Raw genomic sequence first — 24,480 nt, forward strand, 5'->3', positions numbered from 1 at the left:
AAGGGGGAGATATTGTAAGACCCCACAAAATCATAAGCTTAATTCAGTTCATTTATTCTTGTTAAGGTGGTCCCATACTTAGAAGGTTCTATTTAAGTTCCCAAACTTAGCCTATAATTGGCCTTCAAAAGTTGGCAATCTTATTTTGCCACCTTAACATCATTTAATAGTCCGTATTTTTGTTAATTCATGATCAGAGAGGGCCATAGGTGGACCCGAATAAGTTTTGGGTTTTTCAGACCAAGTTTAGACTACGTTTGGAAGCCCAAAATAGTGGACCAATGGGATCTTGATGTGCTGTGTTGCCAATCGTGTTGGTTGATATTGCTGTAGGTTGCCAAGGTCAAAGTACTGAGGCTCGATGCAATGATGGTGTGACATTTCGACTATCCAGTCGATGCCATGATGAGCTACGTCACTAATAGCATTGGTGCCTAGTTCTCAGTAATTTAAAAGTTGCATCCTCAGGGTTATTTCAGTCTTTTTCCCATGACCTTCAGCCATCATAACATAAAATTTAGCCCTCTTTTGGCTAATCCTATTCATTATTCAAAAAATCCTCAAGAGCAAAACCCTAGGGATATCAATTCCAGACTCAATTTCCAAGGGATTCCACTATCAACCTTCAAGAACTCACTAACTAAGGTATGCCAAGTGTTGATTTATGGATTCCTTTCATCCATGAAGTCCAACAATCCTCTTTTAAATTATAAAACATGATATTTATGTTGTGGGTTGTTTGTAACCATGTTTATCTTGTTGTATGATTCCAAATTTTGAATCTTTATGTATTCTTTTATGAAACTACATTAGCATGCGAGTTGAAATCCATGAATTGAGTTGTTTATGATGTGTAAGTTGATGATTGCACCTATGCCCTAAGTTTTATATGTAAAGTGTTTGACAAAATGCCTCAGAGGATAGAAATTATGTATTATAGCTCAATTGTGACTCAAATAATAAATGCATGCTTTACCCTTATGACCTAGAATGACTTCCATGATATTATGTACATTATGAGTATTTGATGGAATGTTCATGCGATTAGGTTGATGAAAGTATGACATATCTATGTGCCATTCCATCCATGTATAACATTATGATAACCACCTGCTTCATGAAATCCCTAACTTATTGTATTATGAATTGGTGATATTGGTCACGTGTTGAAGAAGTGTCAAGTCTTGTTAGTTTCATGCTATCAAGTCTTGGGGGTATTTGTACCCAATAATTTAGTTTTGTACCTAGATCTAGTGTCAGTTTTCATGATACTCACAGTCAAGCCATGATCAATAGAACTCAGTCAGTCATGTGACTCAGGAAAATTTAGTGAATTCAGTATCAGTCCAATCCCATTCAGTAATCTCAATAAACTCAAGAATCTCAGTGATCTCAGTCAGTCATCATATCTTAGTAGTATTCAATTCAGACCTTAGTAAACTTAGTCAATTAGAAGAACTCATTAGCATTCTATTATTTAACAGAATTCAGTAGTATTTTGTCAGTCAACAGAAATCCAGTGAACTCAGTTCAATCTAGTAAATCAAAAAAATTAGTAACAGACCAGTCCAGCCTAGTATGAACTAGGAAACCAGTTTTATGTCTATTCAGGTTGGAGTAGGATTTAGCACCGAGTGAACCCAAGGATGAGGACACACACTGTTAGCTAGTAGAGGGTGTAATCCTTAGTATCAATCCCTACATTCTAGAACTACGTAGCCAGTGTAGGTTGAGATGTACCCCTACGAGTCTAGGGACTATACATCTCATTTGAGTTTTCCTTACATAAGGGGTTGATGGAAGAGCTCCCTGTCAGAGAAAGTTTACTCATAGCTTGTCTTTACTCGTGGCACGATACTGACACCCTTCCAGTTGGGGTTATAGGTTTGACCTCACCAGTTTAGATTCGGGTCATGTCGGTTTGATAATTACCTTCCACAATCTTAGTTTTAGATCTAGTCTCAGTAATAGAACTCAATTCAGTTCTATAGTTTTAGGACTGTCAGATATAGTCGCTCAACTTAGTATAAAACTCAGCTAGTTCAATCAAAATTAGGATTGTCAGACACAGTCACCCAGTTAAGAGTATATTAATTATACAAAATTCATGTTACCAGTATTTAGATTTCAGGACTGTCAGATACAGTCAATCAGATCAGTTCTTCATAATCAGAAATATCAAAAATAGTTATTTCTTTATCAGTAATATGACAGTCGTTCCTCAATAATCAATAGACGTTAGTCATTCAGTATCCCAGTATTAGTACTCAGATATCAGTAAATCCACGTTATTAGAATTCATGAGTTAGTATTACCATAATCTCAGTCATAGTTATGTATTCATGTATGTATTCTCACGTTCATGTTATTCAGTCAGTTAGTATTGTTCATGCATATGACCCATTACATTCAGCCTACCTTTCTTTCATACCAGTATATTCAATTGTACTGACGTTTTGCACTATGGTGTTTTATACCATAGGTTTAGAAGCATAAGCTCCCGAGCATCCTTAGTAGATCAGACATTCAGCAGCCAAACTAGCAATGAGTCCTCATCATTTGAGGATAGAATGATTATTTTATTTTATTTTTATTTCAGTAATTCAGAGTTAGTTAGGGACATGTCCCATCGACTCCTCAGATTTTAAAAAATTTTGAGGCTTTCAGACTACAGCACATTCAGACAGTTATTTCAGTTATTTTGTTATTGTTATACCATATTTTTAGTTATGTATTAGTATTGAACCTTATGTACTTTCAGTTCATTCTTCCACAGTTATGATATTATTATTATTATTCAGTGTTCAGTTACAGATATCAGTCATGGTTTAAGTTGTGGTCCTTTGGGATTATGAGCACTGTGTAGCATTCTGGGTACCAGATTCAGAGCGTTATAGGACTCCTCTAGATTTATTCGAAATCCCAAGTACACAAAAGAACTATGCTACTCCGCTAAATTTGACATTCTGGACTGTAACGCCCTGAGATCTTATCCCAGAATGTCACACGGTGCTTAAGGCTACAAATAGCCCCAAGCTAACTCTTTGAGCCTGCTACTATATATAAATCTTACTTTAAGATGAATAAAGCAAAATGATGGTACTGTTATATCAAAATCATAATGGAATATGAAGAAATACTTGTCTAAACAGTCAAAATACTTAAAGTCTAAATATACTGATAATCTAGTCTGATAAAGCCTCTACTAATCAAGAACTTAAGAGTCATTGGGATAGACCCCCAACTGACTCGACTAAACTGAAAGCAATAACAACTAAAAATCTGAGAAATTGCTTCTCAAACCATGAGGACTCACCAGCTGCAGAGTGTAGACAAAGGTACTCAAGAATCACTATCACTGCTGAATGTAGCACACAGACATATATGTGGATCAGTACTTTTAGGATGTACTAAGTATATGGGGGTGTATGCATTTAAGTAAACAATGTTATCATTCTTTATGAAACATGCATGCTGATATGAATGACTCATATAGCATGAGTAAAAACAAAATCTGAATCTCATAAATCATGTATAATAAAGCATAAAGTACAAATCTAGTGAGTCATTACACTTAGTTTTAAAATTTGTATTCTCCAACTTATTCTCAAAACTTGCAAGCAAGAGAAATCTTAAAAACAATAGCTTTCAAAACTTATACTTTTATCTTATGGAGAATAAGGGAGTTCTTTAAAACTTAGAGATTTTAGGACTTTGGGAACCTCAAAATCAAACTTTCAACATATAAACTTTTATCTTAATTAGAGTAGGGGACTGCTTTGGGAGTTTCTTCTAACCGACATAAACCATGTAAGGCACATGGAGTCCAATGTCTTGCCCACGTTACAGAGAGCTGCTCTACCCTTGCCATCAGAATAGAACCATAACTTTAGTAATCACTTATCTTAACCCACTTGTGGTAACTCAGAAACATACGAGGGAATGTAGTTCTAGGACATGATACCTTGGAATCATACCCAACTCGGTGCTAAATACTACACCCATTCTTAAGCTCAGAACTTTTAGAAAATCCACCTTAAAATAATTCAAGGGTGTATAATAAAGACCAAATATACTTCTCTTAACTTTAAGTCATAATTAATATGGATCCCTATCTTAGCTTAGACCCATAAGGTCAAATCTTTAACTAAAATCTAAAAATAGCTTAGCTATGAGGTACTTATGACCCAAACAATCTTGAACAACAATCTTTAAAGGGGGTCTTTTGTCCCAAAGAGTAATCTCAAGTCAGATATCTCAAAATTCATGCTTGGTAATAAAATTAATTGTTAAGTATCATAAAATCTGTAAATTTCATCAATAGGCATAGAAATATAAATAAAATCATGTAATCCAACTTTTAATCCATGGGAAATTTCACAATCTTACAAATAATGAAAGTGGATATGAACCCTAACTTAATTTCATGGAAAATCTCATAAGTTGTAGGGCTTTGAACAATGATATTCTTTCATTCTTGTACCCAAAAGTTCTATTTTTAAGTGAGTTTGAAAAAATTATATTTCTAGGATCTATACCCATTTTTCTTATGCTTTAAGATTATGATGTTTCTTCATAAGTTAAGCCTTATTCAGCATAATATTTCATATTTATCTATGTTTCTATTCAATATATTGATCTTATGCATTTAGTGTAGTATTTTTAACACAAAATTTCTATGAGTTGATAAAAGATTGCAATTTAACTATTATGCGCACAGCTTATTAGAAGTTCAAGTTTACTAGTTCAATATACAAAAGTATTAAAACATGATAAAAGTGAAACACCCTGGGTTTGGGACCCTGGAAAATTTCTTACATTTTTTTCTCTGGACAGGATATGACTGAAGAAAATGACTCGTACATTGTGGAATTAGTGGTATAGGTCAGTCATATACTTACCAGTGTTGATTGGTGGGAAGGATTTGGTTTTTATATTGGATACGACTTGGGTGGTATGAGTCATATTGGTGGATACAGGTTGGTTGGCTACTTCACTTAATCTTATAATTGGTAGACTAACTTGTATTTGGTATGGGTGTATTATTATGATCCATAAGGCAAGGTACCAATCGTACCATAGACTTGTAGGGCGGACAATGTTCAAATTTCTTGGGATTCTATTCAGCTAGGGGTACGGGTCAAAGGTATGAGTCATATAGAGTAGGTACTATTGGGTTTGGGTGATTCGTACCTTGGATAGTATTGTGTCCAAGGGAGGTGGCCTTGGGTACGAGTGGTGACTACCACTCATATTGGAAGGTACAATTGGTATAGATGGTCTACCCAGCTTACAAGATTTTTAGGAGTTGAAGTGAGGGCAATCTAGACATTTCCCCACTTAACCTAATAAGGACCCACAACTTATATTTCTATTGAAAAGTTATTTGCCCTATTATTCTATTAATTAATACTTAAAAACTTTTCTTAAACACTCTATAATTCTCTCTAAGGCTTTTGGGCAAGGGAAGCAAGGGTTTCATCTTAAGGATTAATTTGGAGCTTGTATTGGTGAATTCTCTCTATCATCTTCTTGGTTTAAGGCATGTGGTATTCCCTCATTATTAGTTCCAACTAATGGAATGGTTTTATACAATATTTTAATGGTTTGATTATGGTATAGTTTTGGGTTTTCAAATAAATATTGGGGATTTTGGTTATAAATGCTTGGTTATGGTTTTCCCATGTTTTAATTATGTGTTTACATATTTCAATGGTGGTTTGGATACTTGGCTGCATGGGAATTGTTAAATTGGTGTTTGGTTTTAGTCTACAAAATACTATGCCCCTAATATGTTTGATAAAATGCCTATGTGAATGCTTTGACTATATTGTTGAACCTTTAATGGAATTATGGTATGGTATGTCTTGGTAATGGAACCATAAATGCTATAAATGGTTTAAATGGCTAGGATTTGTTAAATGGAATGGTTTGGCATTCATAGTTATGGTTAGTTGAACTCCTTGAGGGGTACAATAGAATCCCCCAAGAAAACATGATAATAAACAACTTATGGGGTATATGGTACTTCCCTGAGCAAATATAATGGGCAACTTGTGGGGTAAATGGGATTCCCCTAAGTTAATTTGGTAATTGGGTGCATGGGAATATATTTACCTCCTAAGGATTTGGCTAAGGATAATACTTGTAAGTTATAGTTGGTATGATGATACCACTATTAATAGCCTTAGTTAATAATAAATGGAATAATAGACTTGTTGGTTGGAAATGGTTTTAATTGGGAAATAATGGTGGGGTGTGATAGCGAAACATGAATGTGCGAGTCCAACGAACAGACACTAGAAACTCATGTTTGCCTACATGAGGGGTAGGGTATGGTGAACCTTTTATGATACTACAAAGTATATAGAAATCGTCTAAGTACACTGTACGTATGTATCATGGAGGGTGAGGGTACTTGGAAATCCCTTACTCCTATAGTATCTCCAGTTAGTGTGGCTACATGCATCGAGGCACATTCAGGGGGTTAGACTGTACACATATAGACCATGGATGGCTAAAGATGGTAAGCTACAATTACACAGGTTAATGGTTTTAAATGCATACTAAACCTAGTTCTCTTTTGTAGTATGGTAATATATATGTGTGTGTGTGTGGCTTGTATGCATATGGATAGCTTACTTGGTTTTGTTAAATGTCATTATTTTATCCTTATCCTAAGTTCATGCTAATTTTCACGTGCTAACCCATCCTTGGGTGGTTGTATACCCACGCGATGCAGGAACCAGTCATTCTACTCCTCCTGTGTAGCATTAGGATTTGGGATGAGTAGTTGGATTAAAGTGATAAGATTTCATCTTTTAGTAAGGATCTATTTCATGTTATGGATATTTTTATACACTTCGGTTTATTTTTGGATATTGGTTTTGGTTATCGTTGGGGGCATGTCCCAACTAGATATTTGTTTTCTTTTTGTTAGAGGCTTGTGTGGAACTTCTGTGGGTTGGCATGGGCGGGATTGGTATTAGTGCCAGTCTTTGTATTGGCATTAGTATTGGGGATGACACCCTTGGATGAAATTTATCACTATTCCATCCTTTTATGCTATTTTATGGAACTTGGTTTGGATCTTGTTTCGACTTTGGTTTATGTTTGGTTATAGTTATCAGTCAGTTTGGGATGATTGGACTCAGTTAGGTTGGCCACGATTATAGAACTATCTTATAGTCAGGATTTTGAAAATTATATGCTATCTTGTTATATGTTTGGAATTCATCTGACTCAGGGTATGCGTTGGACGGTTGGGTTGGGGTATTAGGAGTGGTCCCCAATCCTCGTTGGTTAGGTCATGTCAAGTTTGTATTAGAGCTTTAGGTTCATGGTCAATTGGGAGTCTACAAAGTTATGTCTGGTAGAGTCTCTTTTAGGGGGTGTGTAGTGCACTACACTCATAAGGGAGAGGCTCCAAGGCATATAGGAATATTTTACTTTCTTGATATTTTGTTTCAAGATACAAGGTCTAAGGTCCTTTTTAATCCTTGTTTGTCCGCCTTTTTAGATTATGCCTCGATGGTCAAGAACACAAGAAAACTTTTTTATCCCATAGAGGGACAATATGGAAGGGACACAGAGGATCTATACTCGATCCAGGGGTCCTGTCCCTGATATTTCTGGAGTTCCTCCAATTGCTACTAATCCTCCTAAAGGTGAGGTAACTAATGCAGAATTTCAAGAGTTGATTCATAGTATTGCTAAGTTATTTGTTGCTCAAGCAGAGCGGGATGTTTCTAGTGTTTTATCTATTGAGGCCACAAGGGTTGGCCAATTTATGAAGATGAGTCCTCCTACTTTTACTGGTTTGAAGGTGGAGGAGGATCCATGGGTTCTTTTGGATGAAATTAGGAAAATCTTTAGGGTGATGCAAGCCATGAATGTGTAAGGGGTTAATTTGGCATCTTATCAGCTCAAGGATATTGCGTACCAATGGTACGAGGAGTGGTATAGAGATAAAGCTGATGCCAAAGAATTGTCCTTACTGGAGACTTTCTCGAATGACATTTTGGATTACTTCTTTCCTTTGAAGTTGAGGGAAGCAAAAGCAGAGGAATTTACTAAGACAAGGGAAAATGCCAGTCAAGGAATATTCCTTGAAATTTCATTAGTTGTCTAATGTGTTAGAAGATGCTAACACATTTGAGGCTTTTAACTATGAATAATTGCAAAGTAATAAGCAACTTTTTTCATTTTTGATTGTTTTCTGTTTGATATTGCAGTAAAAATCAAGAATCAAGAGAACCAGCAATAATGTAGTAAAAGAGTTGATTTCTGAGCAAGTAGAGTGGGAAGTATAGCTAACGCCTTGTCTGATAAGTCGTCATCCTTGTGATAAGCTATCAGAGTAGTCGTCAGCCTTAGACAGAGAATGAATTTTAGTTGGAATTCATGATGACATCTGTAATAGGCTATCAAAAGTATGATAAGCCGTCAAGCTCGTCGTTAACCTTAGATAGAGAATGATCTTTAGTTGAAATTCATGATGACATCTACGATAGGCCATCAGAAATGTGATAAGCCGTCAGGCTTGTTGTTAGGCTTAGGCAGGAAATGGGATTTGAAGTGAAAAAGAAACAATAATTATTATAAGTCATCACATATCTGATAAGCCATCACGTCTCATTGTCATCCTAAGGCAGAGATTGGCAAAAGTGAAGAGGAGCTGATGGCATTCCTGATAAGTCGTCAGACTCCTGATAAGCCATCACACACGTCGTCACCTTTCTGAGAAAATAATGTGATCTATGATTTTGTTTCCATAATTAGGCTAAAGTATTTAAAGCATATGTTAGGGTTTACTAATTATAAATGGGGGAACTGACGTTTTGAAAATATCTTCTCTCTAGTTTTTTGACTTAAACTTTACAATTATTTTTGGAGAGATTATTACAAATGTTTTAGGATTTTGTACTGTGAATCAAATCTGAGAAACACTTGTTGCTATTTATATTGACAACGATCGCTTACATTCTCGTAAGAGGTGTAGTTTGAGCGTTATCAAAAATGGCACCGTTGTTGGAGAATAAGGATGTAATTGAAGTTGCATGCGCTAATTAACTGTTAGTCAAGTTTCCTAGTTTACTTTTATTTATTGTTTTTATTTGCTGCAGGACTTTTGTGGTGCATGCTAAGAACCATAAGTTCCGAAGAACCATTATTACCATTTAATTCGGAACCGCAACTAATCGGCAGAATAGCAGACCAGCAGAAGGCTAACAGGTTAGCATCCTTAGTTGGAACTCAAGTGAATGTTCAGAATGATGTTCAATAGGTACAGCATCAAAATCCTAAGAATGATGACTTGGGAGACGAGGAGTAGCTAAACCATGGTAACCCAAGGCGTGTAGAGCAAATAGCTTCACCAGTACAGCGTAATGCTAACAGGAACAGTCCGTTCCAAGGAAGGCAAGATCACCAGCCGGTCCAGTATGACCTCAATGATAATGATGATGGAATGAATGGAGCAGGTGCAACGGGTGCAATTATTCCTCCACCGTTAGCACCTGGGGCAAAATTCAACATTACGAGTACTATGATTCAACTCCTCAATCTGAAGGGGTTATTTGGTGGCCTTCTTGGGGATGATATGAACTTGCATATGGTGAACTTTGTCACTATCTATAAATATTTGATAACCAAAGAGTGGGTCAGAATACTATCCATTTGAGATTGTTTTTGTTGTCTCTGTCTAGGGAGGCAACATTGTGTCTTAATAAGCTGACATCCGATTCTATAACCAACTGGAGGCAGTTGAAAGGAGCTTTCCTAGAAAATTTCTTTCCACCTTCCAGGAAGGTACAGTTAAGGGATGAGATCAGCAACTTTAGATAGCTCCCAACTAAAGCCTTGCATGAAACCTGGGAGAGATTCAAAAAGAAACTGATGCAGTGTCTGAACCACAACATGACAGACATACACTTAATGGAGACTTTGTACAAGGCTCTTATCTCTGTGACAAAACCAATTGTAGATAATGTTGCTGGAGGTTCATTTGTTAATCTTACATTTCTAGAGGCTTCAAAAATGCTTGAGAAAATGACCAAACAGAGTCGGGTATGGCATACTAGGGACTCTATGGTAGAAAGCCCCATTGTTGCTGTTAGTATGACTGCGGAAAAATGTAGAAAAGATGAGGCGTGTGATCAAGACATGGCTCACCTAAAAATATAGATGGACTTGCTAACCAAACATTTACTATCAGGTAAAATAGAGAAAGTGAAGGCTATGGGATCACAGAGTAAAGTAGAGTCTTACTCAGAAGAAGAGGCGAACTATGTAAATAATCAGCGGGGTTTTCGAGGTAATAGCCAAGGAAATCAAGGTCAGACTTATTATGACAAGGTTGGGTATAAGAACCACGAGCAAGGTAATTGGAGGAGAAATAATGATAGGAGCGGGTATACATCCCTCCTGGAAATCGTGAGGCTGCTACAACAAGTTCTGAAAAGGTGTCCTTAGAGGACATGATGGCTAAATTGTTAAAGGAAATAGAGGCTACCAACTCAGGGGTGACTACCATGAAGACTAATTTGTCCTCTATGAGTCAGTTGGTAAATTCGCACTCCACTTTGATCAAACAGCTGGAACGTTACCAAGTGATATGGATCACTCGCGAAGTGATGGCTCATGTATGGAAATTACCACTAGGAATGGTAAAATATTACCTAGCCCTTCTGTAGGCAAAAGTTTGATTAAAGATGTGTCTGAAGCAAATGATAAACCCAAATAAGAATGTCCAGTGGAGTCTGGGAAGCTGGATGGTTCTGATGATGCTCCGGAACAATAAAACGAGAAGGAAAAGAAAGTAGTGGTAAAAACTCTCCCAAGACCACCACCTCTTTTTCCTCAAAGATTGAAGAAGAAGGTTGACAACACAAAATTTAGTAAATTCATGGTAATGTTGAAGAAACTAACAATAAATATGCCTTTGGTTGAGGCACTCGAGCAAATGCCAAGGTATGCTAAATTCAGACCTTGTGACGAAGAAAAGAGCGATGAGCTAAGAATCAGAGGATAATCTCCACCATTGTAGTTCTATTTCTGCACTATCTTTAGTGTAGAAGAAGGCCGATACTGAAGCATTCACTATTCCATGTACAATCGGGTCTCTTAATTTTGCTAAGGCCCTATATGATCTGGGGGCGAGCATAAATATGATGCCACTAGCCTTGTATTAAAAGCTAGGTTTAGGGGATCTTACCCTAATAAACATGCAGTTGGTGATGACGGATAGGTCTGTAAAGCGGCCAGTAGGAATATTACATGATGTATTGGTAAAGGTGGCCGACTTTATACTTCCTGTTGATTTTGTAATCCTAGACAGTGAGGTGGATTTTGAAGTACCCATCATTTTAGGTAGACCATTCCTAACAACTGGGAGAGTAGTAGTGAACATGAAGCTGAATGAGCTGAACTTCAGGTTCAATGACAAAGAAGCAAAATTTGAAATGCACTCATCTATGACACAACAAAAGGAGATAAGTGTCTTTTCAATTGAGGATGTGCTTTATGAAGATGGGAAATATGTAGAAATATGGTGTCTTGATAAAGTCTGAGTAGTCAAGATAACCTAGTCATGATACGACATTAAATCAGGCACTTCATGGGAGGCAACCTATGATCCCCATGCTTGATCTACTCCAGGTATACCCTAACCCATAGTTCAGTTTTTCTTTGATTTTAAGTTGAGGGTGTAAGGTGAGTTGTTGTAGTAACATTTTGTAGTTGACTAGGAGAAATACAATTACCTAAGGCAGTTAATGTGGTTTTGTTATTTTGTGAAAACCTCTCAAATGGTCTGATTGTTTAACTGTGTGATTTGCGTCTAATTGTGACCACTGTGCATCTTGCTATGGTATCAGTTCTAGTTACTTGATAATAATTTCTAAATAACTGCATGAACTAGATATGTAGTAACTTGTGATATACTTGTGTTCCATGAGCATGTGAGATCTTACTTAGTTCCCTTTGTATGTTGAATCCAGAACTTGCCCCGTTAGTCTTACCTAGATTGAAGAATAAGGGTTAGGAAAGGATCATAGGCCATTTTGATATTAGCCACTTTTAGCCTAAATGGCCTTCCCTATATACATAATATACCTTGATCTGTAATTTGAGCCTGAATAGCCTATTTTTTTATGATACCTATCACCGTCTCATTTATATCATAATGAACCTGTTTTGGCCCTGGTCCTCGTTGGACACTGTGCACCTTGACTTAGGTAAATAGCCTAAGTTAAGGGCGGATATCATAGGGGTGCATAGATGCAAAATAAATATGAAGAAAGGTAGAAGAAAAGAAAAGAATAAAAAGCAGGGTGCGGTGGAAAAGAACAAAAAAGGAAAAGTTGTGAAAAAAGAAGAAGTGATTGTCGAAAAGACCGCACCCATCCTGAATATGTGTGATCAAGAAAAGAGAAGAATAGAAAAAGGTTAATAAGTGAGACACCAAAAGCTAGTGTAGTGTCAAGGAGGCTTAGTCACTTTAAATATCATCGAGTATCATACCATCCCCTAGCCTACATTACAATCCAAAGAGAAGACCTATAGTGATCCTAGCAGACCTATCTGAAAATCTTGGTATTAAAAATAAAGGCAAGCCTATGGTATTTGGCATACATTGATTGGAACTTCATTCTGAGAGTGAGTGTATTTTGATTATCCCCACGGTTACATATATGATGTCTGATATAAGTGGAGTGGACTTCTTTGTAGTGAGGGCACACTGGTTAAATTACTAGTTGCTAACTTGTTTGGATAGTGTAATCTTGATACATGCATGGTTGTTATTGTTGAATTGATGCCATAGCTTGATTCTTGTGTGTCGCATTGTTGTTCTTTAATAATATGCACAGTTGTTGTTTATAAATTAATTGACCTTGGAAATGGTGAAAATGTTTTGAGATAATATGGATAGTTGACTGCTGAATGTACTCTGTATCCTCTTGGTTGTGTTTTAGTTGCTTGAGAACAAGAAATTGTTTTAAGTTGAGGGCGTTGATGTGTGAGCAGATGCTAACATATTTGAGGCTTTTAACTAAGAATTATTATAAAGTCTTAAGCAACTTTTGTCGTTTTTTATTATTTTCTATTTGATATTGCAGTAAAAGTCAAGATGCAAGAGAACCAACAATAATGGAAGTAACAGAGTTGATTTCTAAGCAAGTAGAGAGGGAAGTATAGCTGATGACTTATCTAATAAGTCGTCAGCCTTATGATAGGCTATCAGAGTTGCCATTAGCCTTAGACAGAGAATAAGTTTTAGCTAGAATTCATGAAGATATTTGTGATAGGCTATCAGAACTGTGATAAGCTATCAGGTTCTTTATTAGCCTTAGACAAAGAATAAGCTTCAATTGGAATTCGTGACGATATCTATCATAGACTGTTAGAAGTGTGATAAGCCATCAGGCTCGTCGTTAGGCTTAGGCAGGAAATAAGATTTGAAGTAAAGAAGCCACGACAATTTTGGTAAGTTATCACATGTCTGATAAACCATCACGTCTTATCATCAACCTAAGGCAGAGATTGTCTAAAGTGAAGAGAAGCTGGCGACATTCCTGATAAGTCGTCAGACTTCTGATAAGTCGTCACATATGTTATCGCCTGTCCAAGAAAATACTATGATTGGTGATTTTGTTTCCATAATTAGGCTAAAATATTTAAAGCATATGTTAGGTTTTTCTAATTATAAAGGAGGGGAACTAACGTTTTGAGAATATCTTCTCTCTAGTTTTCTAACTTAAACTTTACAATTATTTTCGGAGAGATTATTACAATTGTTTTGGGATTTTCTACTGTGAATCAATCTGAGAAACACTTGTTGCTATTCATCTTGCTGTAAGTTCATCTATTAAACTATGAATTCAACTTGTTGTCTTGATTAGTTTATTATGAGTAGCTAAATTTCCTTAACCCGTGTTGTGGGGTCTATGAGTTTGGGTTTGTAACATAACTAAGTGTTCAAGATTCTAACGGTGGTAGAAACTTCTTATTAATTCCATTATTTTATACTCTGACACTATTGGTTGCAAACAATAGGCCTTGCTTACTGATTTGCTTGGGATAAGAAATCAACCCTAGTAAGAAGTGAATTATCAACAGGGACTTGGAAGCATCAAACTACCATTTAATAATTAATGCTTTAACAAGAGTAATTAACTTAAGATAACATCCTGTTATGAAATATAAATTCCCTAAGTTTGAGAGAATTAGGTGGTTAAATGTCTAAATAGGTTGAGAAACATTTAGACATAACTTCGACAAGGATAGTCTGTTATTCCTACCTACCACAAGAATCTTGAACTGTTACTAGCATCTGTCAAATCCCAACACCCATAGTGAACATAACTCTGATTTTCTTTATCATCTAAATTTCAAACACTGAATTGAGAAGTAATTATTTGTTACCTTTCCAAAAATCCCCATTCATAGGAAACTGATAACTATCAGTTGATTAACCCGCAGATAACTCAAATTCATACCATATTCCTTGTGGGATTCGATCCCAACCTAGTTGACTTATATATTGAAAACGATTGCTTACATTCTCGTAGGAAAGGTGTAGTTTAAGCGTTATCAAAAATAGTGTCGTTGCTAGGGAATACGGTTGAAAATTGAAATTGTGTGCGCTAATTGACTGTTAGTCAAGTTTCCTAATTTTATGTTTATTTGTTGTTTTTGTTTGTTGCAGGACTTTTGTGGTGCATACCAAGAACTAGAAGTTCCGAAGAACCATTATTACCAATTAATTCGAAACCACAACTAATTGGTAGAATGGAAGACCAATAGGAGGTTGACAAGATAGCAGCCTTAGCTGGAGCTCAGGTGATTGTGCAAAATGACTGTCAACAAGTACGGCATCCAAATCTTATGGATAATGACTTGGGAGATGAGGAGTTTCTAAACCCTGGTAACCCAAGGCATGCAGAGCAAATATCTTCACCAGTACAGCGTAATGCTAACAGGAGCAACTTAAGGATCTTCTGGTATTGATTGAGTTTGGTATTGATTTGATTTGATTTCTCTTGATAGAAAGATTGAGTTTGGTATTGATTTGGTTTTGGATACTTTGAGTTCTTTTTTATGCCATTTGGGTTGATGAATGCCCTAGTGGTATTCATGGATTTGATGAATAGGGTTTTCAAGCAGTTTTTTGATTTTTTTATCATTGTGTACATTGATGACAGCCTGGTGTATTCTATGGGTGAGGTGGATTATGCTAATCACCTCCGTGTGGTGTTGTATACCTTGAATGAACAATAGTTATATGCCAAGTTCTCCAAGTGTGAGTTTTTGTTGAATGCAGTGACTTTTCTGGTTATATTATTTCTAGTGAGGGGATAATAGTGGATCTTCAAAAGGTTTCTATGGTTAGTTAGTGTCTTAGACCTATGACTCCAACCGATATTCAGAGTTTCTTGGGTTTGGTTGGGTATTATCGATGGTTTTTAGAGGGGTTTTCTTCTATAGCTGTCCTATTGACTAAGATGACTCAGAAGAAATCAAAGTTTACTTAGTCAGAATCATATGAAGGTAGTTTCGGGAAGCTTAAGTATAAACTAACTTTCACTTTGGTTTTGACATTACCTGAAAGGAATGAGGGGTTTGTGGTTTATTGTGATGTATCTAGGGTTTGACTTGGTTGTATTTTGATACAGCACAGGAAGGTTATTGCCTATGCTTCCAGGAAGTTGAAGGTGCATGAGAGGAATTATCCTACTCATGATTTGGAGCTTTTTGCGGTGGTTTTAGCCTTGAAAATATAGCGGCATTATTTGTATAGAGTGCATATGGATATCTTTTCTGATCATAAGAGTCTACAGTATGTATTTACTCAGAAGGAGCTAAATCTCAGGTACAGGAGATAGTTGGAGATTCTCAAGGATTATGATATGAGTCTTTACTACCACCCATGTAAACCTAACGTGGTTGCTGATACTTTTAGCAGGTTATCCATGGGTTCTTTGGATCATATGGAAAAGGAGAAGCAAGAATTGGTGAAGGATATTTATCGCTTAGCTAATCTTAGAGTCCATCTTCTAGACTTCGAGGATGGTGGTGTGATGGTTTAGGAAGTAGTTTGATCTTCTTTTGGTGCAAAAATCAAGGACAACCAAATGCTAGATCCTATCTTGATGAAGATCAAGAGTGATGTAGGTGGGAATAAGGTAATGGTATTTGAAATCACTAGTTATGGTACCTTGAGGTTTCAAGGGAGGTTGTATGCTCTCCATATGGATAGTTTGTATGGAAGGGTGTGGGCTGAGACACATAAGTCGCATTATGTTGTTCTTCCCAATTTTACCAAAATGTATCATGATCTCAAGGAAATGTATAAATGGAATGGTATGAAGATAGATGTGGCTAACTTTGAAGCTAAGTCTATGGTGTGGCAACATGTCAAAGTTGAGCACATGAGGCCTGGGGGTTGTATCAAGAAATAGAATTACTGAAATAGAAATGAGAGGTAATTAACATGGATTTCATTATCAGTCTTCCTCAATATTAAAATCAATTTGATTTAATTTGGGTCATCGTGGATAGGATGACAAAGTCTGCTTACTTCTTACCGATACGGACTAACGTTTTAGCAGAGGATTATGAGAGGTTGTATCTTTATGAGATTGTGAAGCTGCATGGGGTACCTATTTCGATTATCTATGATTGTGGTACACAGTTTTTATCTCACTTTTTGCTGTCTTTTTAGAAGTATTTGGGTACTAAGGTTAGTTTGAGTACTGCTTTTCATCCACAGATGGATGGGTAAGCTGAAAGAACTATTTAGACATTAGAGGATATGCTTCATGCATGTGTGATTGATTATGGTGGTAATTTGTTGAGCATCTACCTCCTATAGTGTTTGCATATAATAATAGTTACCATTCTAGTATTGGAATGTCCCATTTTGAGGCATTGTATAATAGGATGTATAGATCTCGTATTGGGTGGTTCAAGGATGGTGAGGTGGACAAGTTTGGTCCGGATTTGGTTTATCAGGCTATGGAAAAGTTTAAGGTTATTTGGGATAGGCTTAAGGCTGGAAAAATTCTCCAAAAGTCCTATGCAGATGTAAGATGTAGAGACTTAGAGTTTAAGGTTGGGGATAAGGTGCTCTTAAAGGTGTCTCCATAAAGGGAGTAATGCAGTTTTTAGAAAGAGAAAGCTCGGTCCTGGTATATTGGTCCTTTTGTGGTTTTGCAAAGGGTTGGTAATGTGGAATATGAATTGGAGTTTTCTTCTTATTTGAACACCATTCATCCGGTAATTTATGTCTCCATGTTGAGAAAGTGTTTAGGTATCTCAGATTTTTTATCTCATGAAGAGGTCACGGTTAAGATCTTGGATTGGCAGGTTCATTGGTTACGGACCAAGAATATGGCCTTGGTTAAGGTTTTATGGTGGAACTACAAGGTGAAAGAGGCTACATGGGAAGCAAAAGTGGATATAAATTCAAAATATCAGCATTTGTTCTTGGATTCGGACATTATTACGAAAGGTATGTGTTCCTATTTTATAATTTGATAATGCAAATGACTCTACTTGATTTCTTTGCATCTTTATTGAAGGTAAGAGTAGATGCATCTAATGGGTGTAAGTCGTTCTTGTACCTATCCTTGTTCGTCATCCGGGGATGAATGTTCCTAGTGGGGGAGATTGAACCACCTTGGGTTTGGGATCCTGGTAAATTTCTGGGAGGTCTGGTCTTTGGATAGGGTATGACCGGGGGAAACAACTCATACACTAGAGTACGAGTGGTATGGGTCAGTCATATGCTGACCAGTGTTGGTTGGTGGGTAGGATTTGATTTCTCGAATGGATTTGACTTAGGTGGTGCTAGTCGTATTGGTGGATACGGGTTGGTTGGTTAGTTCACTTAATCTTAGACTTGGTAGACTAAGTTATATATGAGTATGAGTGGCTCACCATAAGTCGTAAGTCATGGTATGAGTCATACCATGGACTCTTATGGTGGACAGTGTTCAAACCTCTTGGGATTCTATTATGCCAAGGCTATCGATTAAAGGTACGAGTCATATAGAGTAGGTACAATTGGTTTTGGGTGATTTGTACCTTTGATAAAGTTAGATCTAATATAGGTGGCCTTGGGTACGAGTGGTGGGTATCACTCATATTGAAGGGTACGACTGGTATGGATGGTCGTAACCACCTAATGGGATTTTTGGGAGTTTGAGGGGAATCTGGATATTTCCCCACTTAACCTAATAAGGCCCCATGACTTATATTCCTATTTGAAGGTTATTTGCCCTACTATTCTATTCATTAACACTTAGAAATTTCTCTTAAACACTATAATTCTCTCTAAGGGTTTTGGGCAAGGTAAGCTAGGGTTTTATCTTAATGATTAATTTGGGGCTTGTGTTGGTGATTTCTCTCCATCATATTCTTATTTCAAGGCATGTTCTCTTTCCTCATTGTTAGTTCCAACTAAAGGCATGGCTTTATATAATATTTTCATGGTTTGATTAGTTTATGGTTTTGGGTTTTCAAATAAATGTTAGGGGTTTTGGTTATAAATGCTTGGTTATGGTTTTTCCATGCTTTAATTATATATATACATGTTTCAATGGTGGCTTGGATTCTTGGTTGCATGGTAATGGTTAAATTGGTTTTTGGTTTTGGTCTTGGAAACACTATGCCCCCAATATGTTTGATAAAATGCCTATGTGAATGTTTTTACCATATTATTAAGTTTTTATTGGAACTATTGCATTGTATGCTTTGGTAATGGAACCCTAAATGGTTTGGATTGGTTAAATGGAATGGTTTGGCAAACATAGTTATGGTTAATTGAACTCCATGAGGGGTACAGTGGAATCCCCCAAGTAAACATGATATTGAACAACTTACGGGGTATATGGGACTCCCCAAAGATAATATAATGGGATACTTATCGGATACAAGTGGTTCCCCCAAGTTAATTTTGTAATTGGGTGCATAGGAATCCCTTTACTTCCTTAGGATTTTGCTAAGGACAATACTTGCATGTTATAGTCTGTATGACAATACCACTATTAATAGCGTTAGTAAATAATAATGCGATAATGGATTGGTTGGTTGGAAATGGTTTAAATTGGCAAATAATAGCAGGGTGTGATAGTGTACCATGAAGCTAAGAGTCCAATATACAGACACTAAAAACTCATGTTTCCCAACATAAAGGGTAGGGCATGGAGACCCTTTTATGATACGACAAGGTACATGGGAATTCTCTCATTACACTGTACATCTGTATCATGGGGGATGAGGGTACTTGGCAATTCTTTAGTCTTATGGTACCTCTGATTAATGTGGCTACAAGTATTGAGGCCCGTTTAGGGGATTACACTAGACCCATATAGCCCGTGGTTAGTTAAGGATGGTAAGCTACATATACCCAGGTTAATGGTTTTAAATGCATGCTAAACCTGATTCCTTTTTTCAGCATAGTTATATATATATGTGTGTGTATGTTTGTATGTGTGGATTGTATACATATGGATGGCTTACTTGGTTTTGTTAAATGGTATTATTTTATCCTTATCTTAAGTTCATGCTAGTGTTCACCCGCTAACACATCATCGGGTGGCTGTATCCCCATGCGATGTAGGAATCGGTCATTCTACTCCTCTTACATAGCATTCGGATTTGGGATTAACACTTGGATATAAGTGGTAAGCTTCTATCTTTCCAGAAGGCTCCATTTTATGTTATGGATATATTCAAACACTTTGGATTATCTTTAGATATTGGTTTTGGCTTTGGTTAGGGGCATGTCCCAATCGAATATTGGTTTCCATTTGGTTAGAGGCTTGTGTGGAAATTCTATGGTTTGGCATGGGCGGGATCTGTATTGGTGTAGGCCTTAGTATTTGCATTAACATTGGGGATCACACCCCTGGATGAAATTTGTCATTGGTCCATCCTTTTATGTTATGTCATAGAACTTGGTTTGGTTTTTGTTTTGGATTTGGTTTACGGTTTGGTTATGGTTATCAATAGGTTTGGGATGGATGGACTTGGTTGGGTCGGTCAAGATTATAGACCTATCCCAGAGACTAGATTTGGATAATTATATTCTATCTTGTTATATATTCGGAATTCATCCAACTCAGGGTACGTGTTGGACAGTTGGAATTAGGAATTAGGGGTGGTCCCCGATCCTGGTTGGACTTAGGATGCCCATTACGACAAGGCCTCAGTTGGTTCGTGTCAAAAAGTTTCAACTTTGATTTATGATTACAAATAATATATAAAGTTAAAAAGAAATCAAGATCCTGATATAAATAGAAACATATATTATTGTTAGATTAATCAGCTCGTATGCTATTTTTAAGGTGAAATTCATAGATATAGTATAGACAATATTATGATTTTAGGAGTAATACCCTTAATCGGGGAGCGAAGTTTTAGCATACCCTATTTTAATAAACTATGTGCCACCATAGGTAATTATTTAGCTAGTCCAAATAGGCATCCAGGTTGACCTGACGGACGTGTCATATGTTATTCAGTTTTTCCAAATAGATATGTTTAGGTAATCACCCCAGTTATATTTTATACCCTTAAAAGGTATATTCCATGTTGCTCTCATGGTTTATGTCGGTTACCACAATCTCTCACAAAAAAGATGATTTTAGAAACTAAGTGTAATGACTAACTATTTTATCATATGTTGCTTTATGACTTATGCGTATGCTTTTTTAGTTTTCAATTTTATTCATGATCAGAGTGAGTCTATTTACACACAGCATGCATGTTTTGAGATTATAATCTCAGTTTTTACTTATTACATTCACCCCCAGATACTGAGTACATTCCAGAAGTACTGACTATATATATGTCTATATGGCTATATTATTTCACAATGTAGGTACCAGTGGTAGCCCATCATCATGGTCAGGCAGTTCGCAGTTCTATCTAGTAGGTAATGAGTTCTCTTTATCCAAGGACTCAAGTTAATTTGTAGATTTCGTGTTTTATTTTATTTATTTGTATTGATTAGAAAGAGTTAGGGTCATGTCCTGGCTACCTACATTCAGTTTAGTAGAGGCTCCATAGATACTCAGTCAGAGTTTATGTCTTTAGTTTTAATTTTATTTTGTATAATCCTGTGATGTAAATTTTTTAAATTGTATTGTATTGAACGAGTTCAGCTAATGACATTTCTTTGGCTTATTATATTTATTTTGTATGTATTTAATTCAGTTACTCATTAATTATTTTCAATATTATGAAAATTTGGGAATGGGTGGTCGAGAAGAGGTTGAGGAGGATTGTGTTTATTTACGAGAATTAGTTTTGATTTATTTTTGATCGCTTGACTATGAAAGTAATTAACCTGGTACAGAGACTAGTGGAGTATAATAGGGAAAGGAAGAGGGACTTACACGTAGAGTTCATCGACCTGGAGAAAGCGTACAAAAAAGTCCCTTGGGAGGTTCTTTGTAGATGCTTGGAGGTGAGAGGGGTCCTGATGGAGCACATCAGATCGATTAAGGACACGTATAGTGGAGTGAAGACTTAGGTGAGGATGGTGGGAGAATATTTAGAGCATTTCTATATATTGACATGGTTGCACCAAGGTTCAACTCTTAGCTTATTTTTATTTTCCTTAGTGATGGATAAGTTGGCGTGATGTATTCTAGGAGAGATGCCTTGGTGTATGCTATTTCCAAATGATTTAGTTTTGATTGATGAGACATGAGGGGTGTGAATGATAAATTGGAGGTTTGGAGACAAACCCTAGAGTCTAAAGGGTTTAGGTTGAGTATGACCAATACGAAGTACATGGAATCCAAGTTTAATGCCATGAAGTAGGAGGACAAAGTGGTAGTGAGGATGGATCCCATTACAGGATGAGGTGGTAGCGAGGATAGATTCCCAGGTTGCTTGTAAGAGAGATAGTTGTAAGTATCTTGAGTCAATGATTAAGGGGAATGGAGAGATTGGTGAGGATGTCTCTTACCATATTGGAGAAATATAAATGAAATGAAGCCTCACCTAGAGAGTTTTGTATGATAAAAAGGTGTCTCTTAAGTTTAAAGGCAAGTTCTACTGAGTCGCAGTCTGTCCGGCCACATTGTATGGAACAGAGTATTGGCCAGTCAAAACCTTTCACATTCAAAAGTTGAAGGTGGCAGAAATGAGAATGTTTTATTGGATGTGTCGACTTACTACGAGATCCAAGGCTAGAAATGATACTATCTGGATGAAGGTAGGAATCTCTTCAGTGGAGGACAAGATACAGAAAGTCAGGCTGAGATGGTTTCGGTATATCATAAAGAGGGGCACAGATGCTCTGATTCATAAGTGTGAGAGGTTAGCTTTGGATGGTTTCAGGAAGGGTAGAGGTAGGCATAAGAAATACTAGATGGAGGTTATCAGACATGACATGAAGAAGTTACAGCTTACTGAGGACATGACCCTAGATAGGAAGGCATGAAGGAAGTGAATTAAGTTAGGGGTCTAGTGTGTATGGGTAAGACGTAGCTAGTGGTTAGAAGTGCTTTGGTGTAGCTGGTCTAGTAGTGTTAGGGTTGTGTACATAGGTTAGAGCTTCTAGTTAGAAGGGTTTGGGTATGGTGGGCGCCTTTGGTTTGTTAGTGTGTAGTATCACTTTATGGGTGTCTTATTTTTGTTATTCCATCTTGTTTCATATTTTATTACGACTTGTTTTTACTTTTCTTTGTCTTGAGCTGGGGATCTATCAAAAATAGCCTCTCAACTTCTTTGGAGGTAGTGATATGGATTGTGTACATTTTATCCTCCCAGACCCCCACTATGTTGGAATACACTAGGTTTGTTGTTGTTGTTGTTGCTCACAAATTATGCCAGTATCATGGGTTAGCTTAGGAACACTTAGGGTTCTAAGCACCGTGTGATATCCAGGGGTAGTCTCGGGGCATTACACTTGGGCATTTGCATGCAACATGGTCCATGATGATTAGAAATTTATGCATACTAATCTTTCTGATGATCATCTAAATTCTTGCATCCTTATTGGATTCCACAAGATCAATCATTATAAAAAATAATTACAAAAGATAAAATTAGATACTATTTTTTATTAAATTGCTCGTAGGTAATTGATTTTTTTAAAAATATGTAGTCAATCTATCTCTAAATAGGTGTAACACCTCACATATTGGATCATCTTTTGAAATGTCCTGCAAGTGTGTTTAATCTTCTGATTTGGGTTATTTCACCCAAAAATTGATTTGTATAGTTCGAGATCATGTAGGAAATGTATGGATAAAAAAGAGACAAAAAATAAGTAAGGGTGCCAAAATAGAGGTTAGGGCACCATATGCACAGGCCGCCACCTTGGCCACAAAACTTTAGAGAGGTAGACTGCCTAGCTAGGGTGGCCAGTGCAAATTGCTTGTCTAGGAAGGTCGATCCCTTGGGAAGTGAATCCATGCACTCAATTCTTTTAAGGGTATTTTCTTCCTCCAACATTTGGGTACTCATTATATACGTTCTAAAACCCCCTATGATAGATTAAAATACTTAGAAACTTATGCTCTTCATTTATTTCCACCCTTTATAACCTAACTGCCAAGGTTTTAAGAAAAACTATGATAAGACTCAAGGAGGTATGTAAGACCATCCTTCATCTCGTTCCTCCCATGAAGTTTTTCCCCATGTTCTCAAATTCATCTTCTATGAATTAACTAGGATTAAAGTAAAACCCTCATGTTTTGAATCCTTATGATTCATTATAAGATTCTAAGAATCCTCTGCGTAGGTGCTCCATTCATACGATATTTCTATGTGTATATGGATCTTTTGGGTTCTTTACATGATTTTATGAATGTTTATGAAAACATAATGATCTCGGTGATAAATACTAAGTCTTTATGATTTCCTTGATTCTTGAAAAAATCTCAAGAACCCTCCATTAAAATATTTGATCTTTACAATATGATCTACTTTATGACATTTTACAAGTATAATTCGTGAATTTAAATTTCTATGACAAGAATGTATTTTTTTCTTGAAATCCTAAACTTAGTGAATTTTTTATGATTTAGATCGCACGACACACTAGCATAATTAGAATTATAATCTTGATTAAAAGGCTTACTAGCATGAAATAATGAATTATGATTTTGAGCAAAGTCTCTATAGCATGACTTATGAACCACGAATTGAGCCAAGGATCCATACGTATAATTCATTGACTTCTAAGCCAAACATGTTTTTTCATGGGCATTATACCAAATTATGATATATAAGCTGTAAACTATTCATGATATTTTTGGAGTAAAAGCGTAACACACTAACTTAAGAAGGAGTCCCACATCGGCGAAACACAGGAGGGATGTTGGGTATATAAGTGAGAAAGCCTTACTCCCTAGTGACGCGTTTCAAAGATGTGCGGGCCTAGGCCTAGACCGGACAATATCACTAGTGGGTTGGGCAGAGACAGGGGTATCTCAGGCCTGTATGGTTCGAAATGCC

This window comes from Capsicum annuum, chromosome 5 (assembly GCF_002878395.1).
Source record: "Capsicum annuum cultivar UCD-10X-F1 chromosome 5, UCD10Xv1.1, whole genome shotgun sequence".
Lineage (NCBI taxonomy): Eukaryota > Viridiplantae > Streptophyta > Magnoliopsida > Solanales > Solanaceae > Capsicum > Capsicum annuum.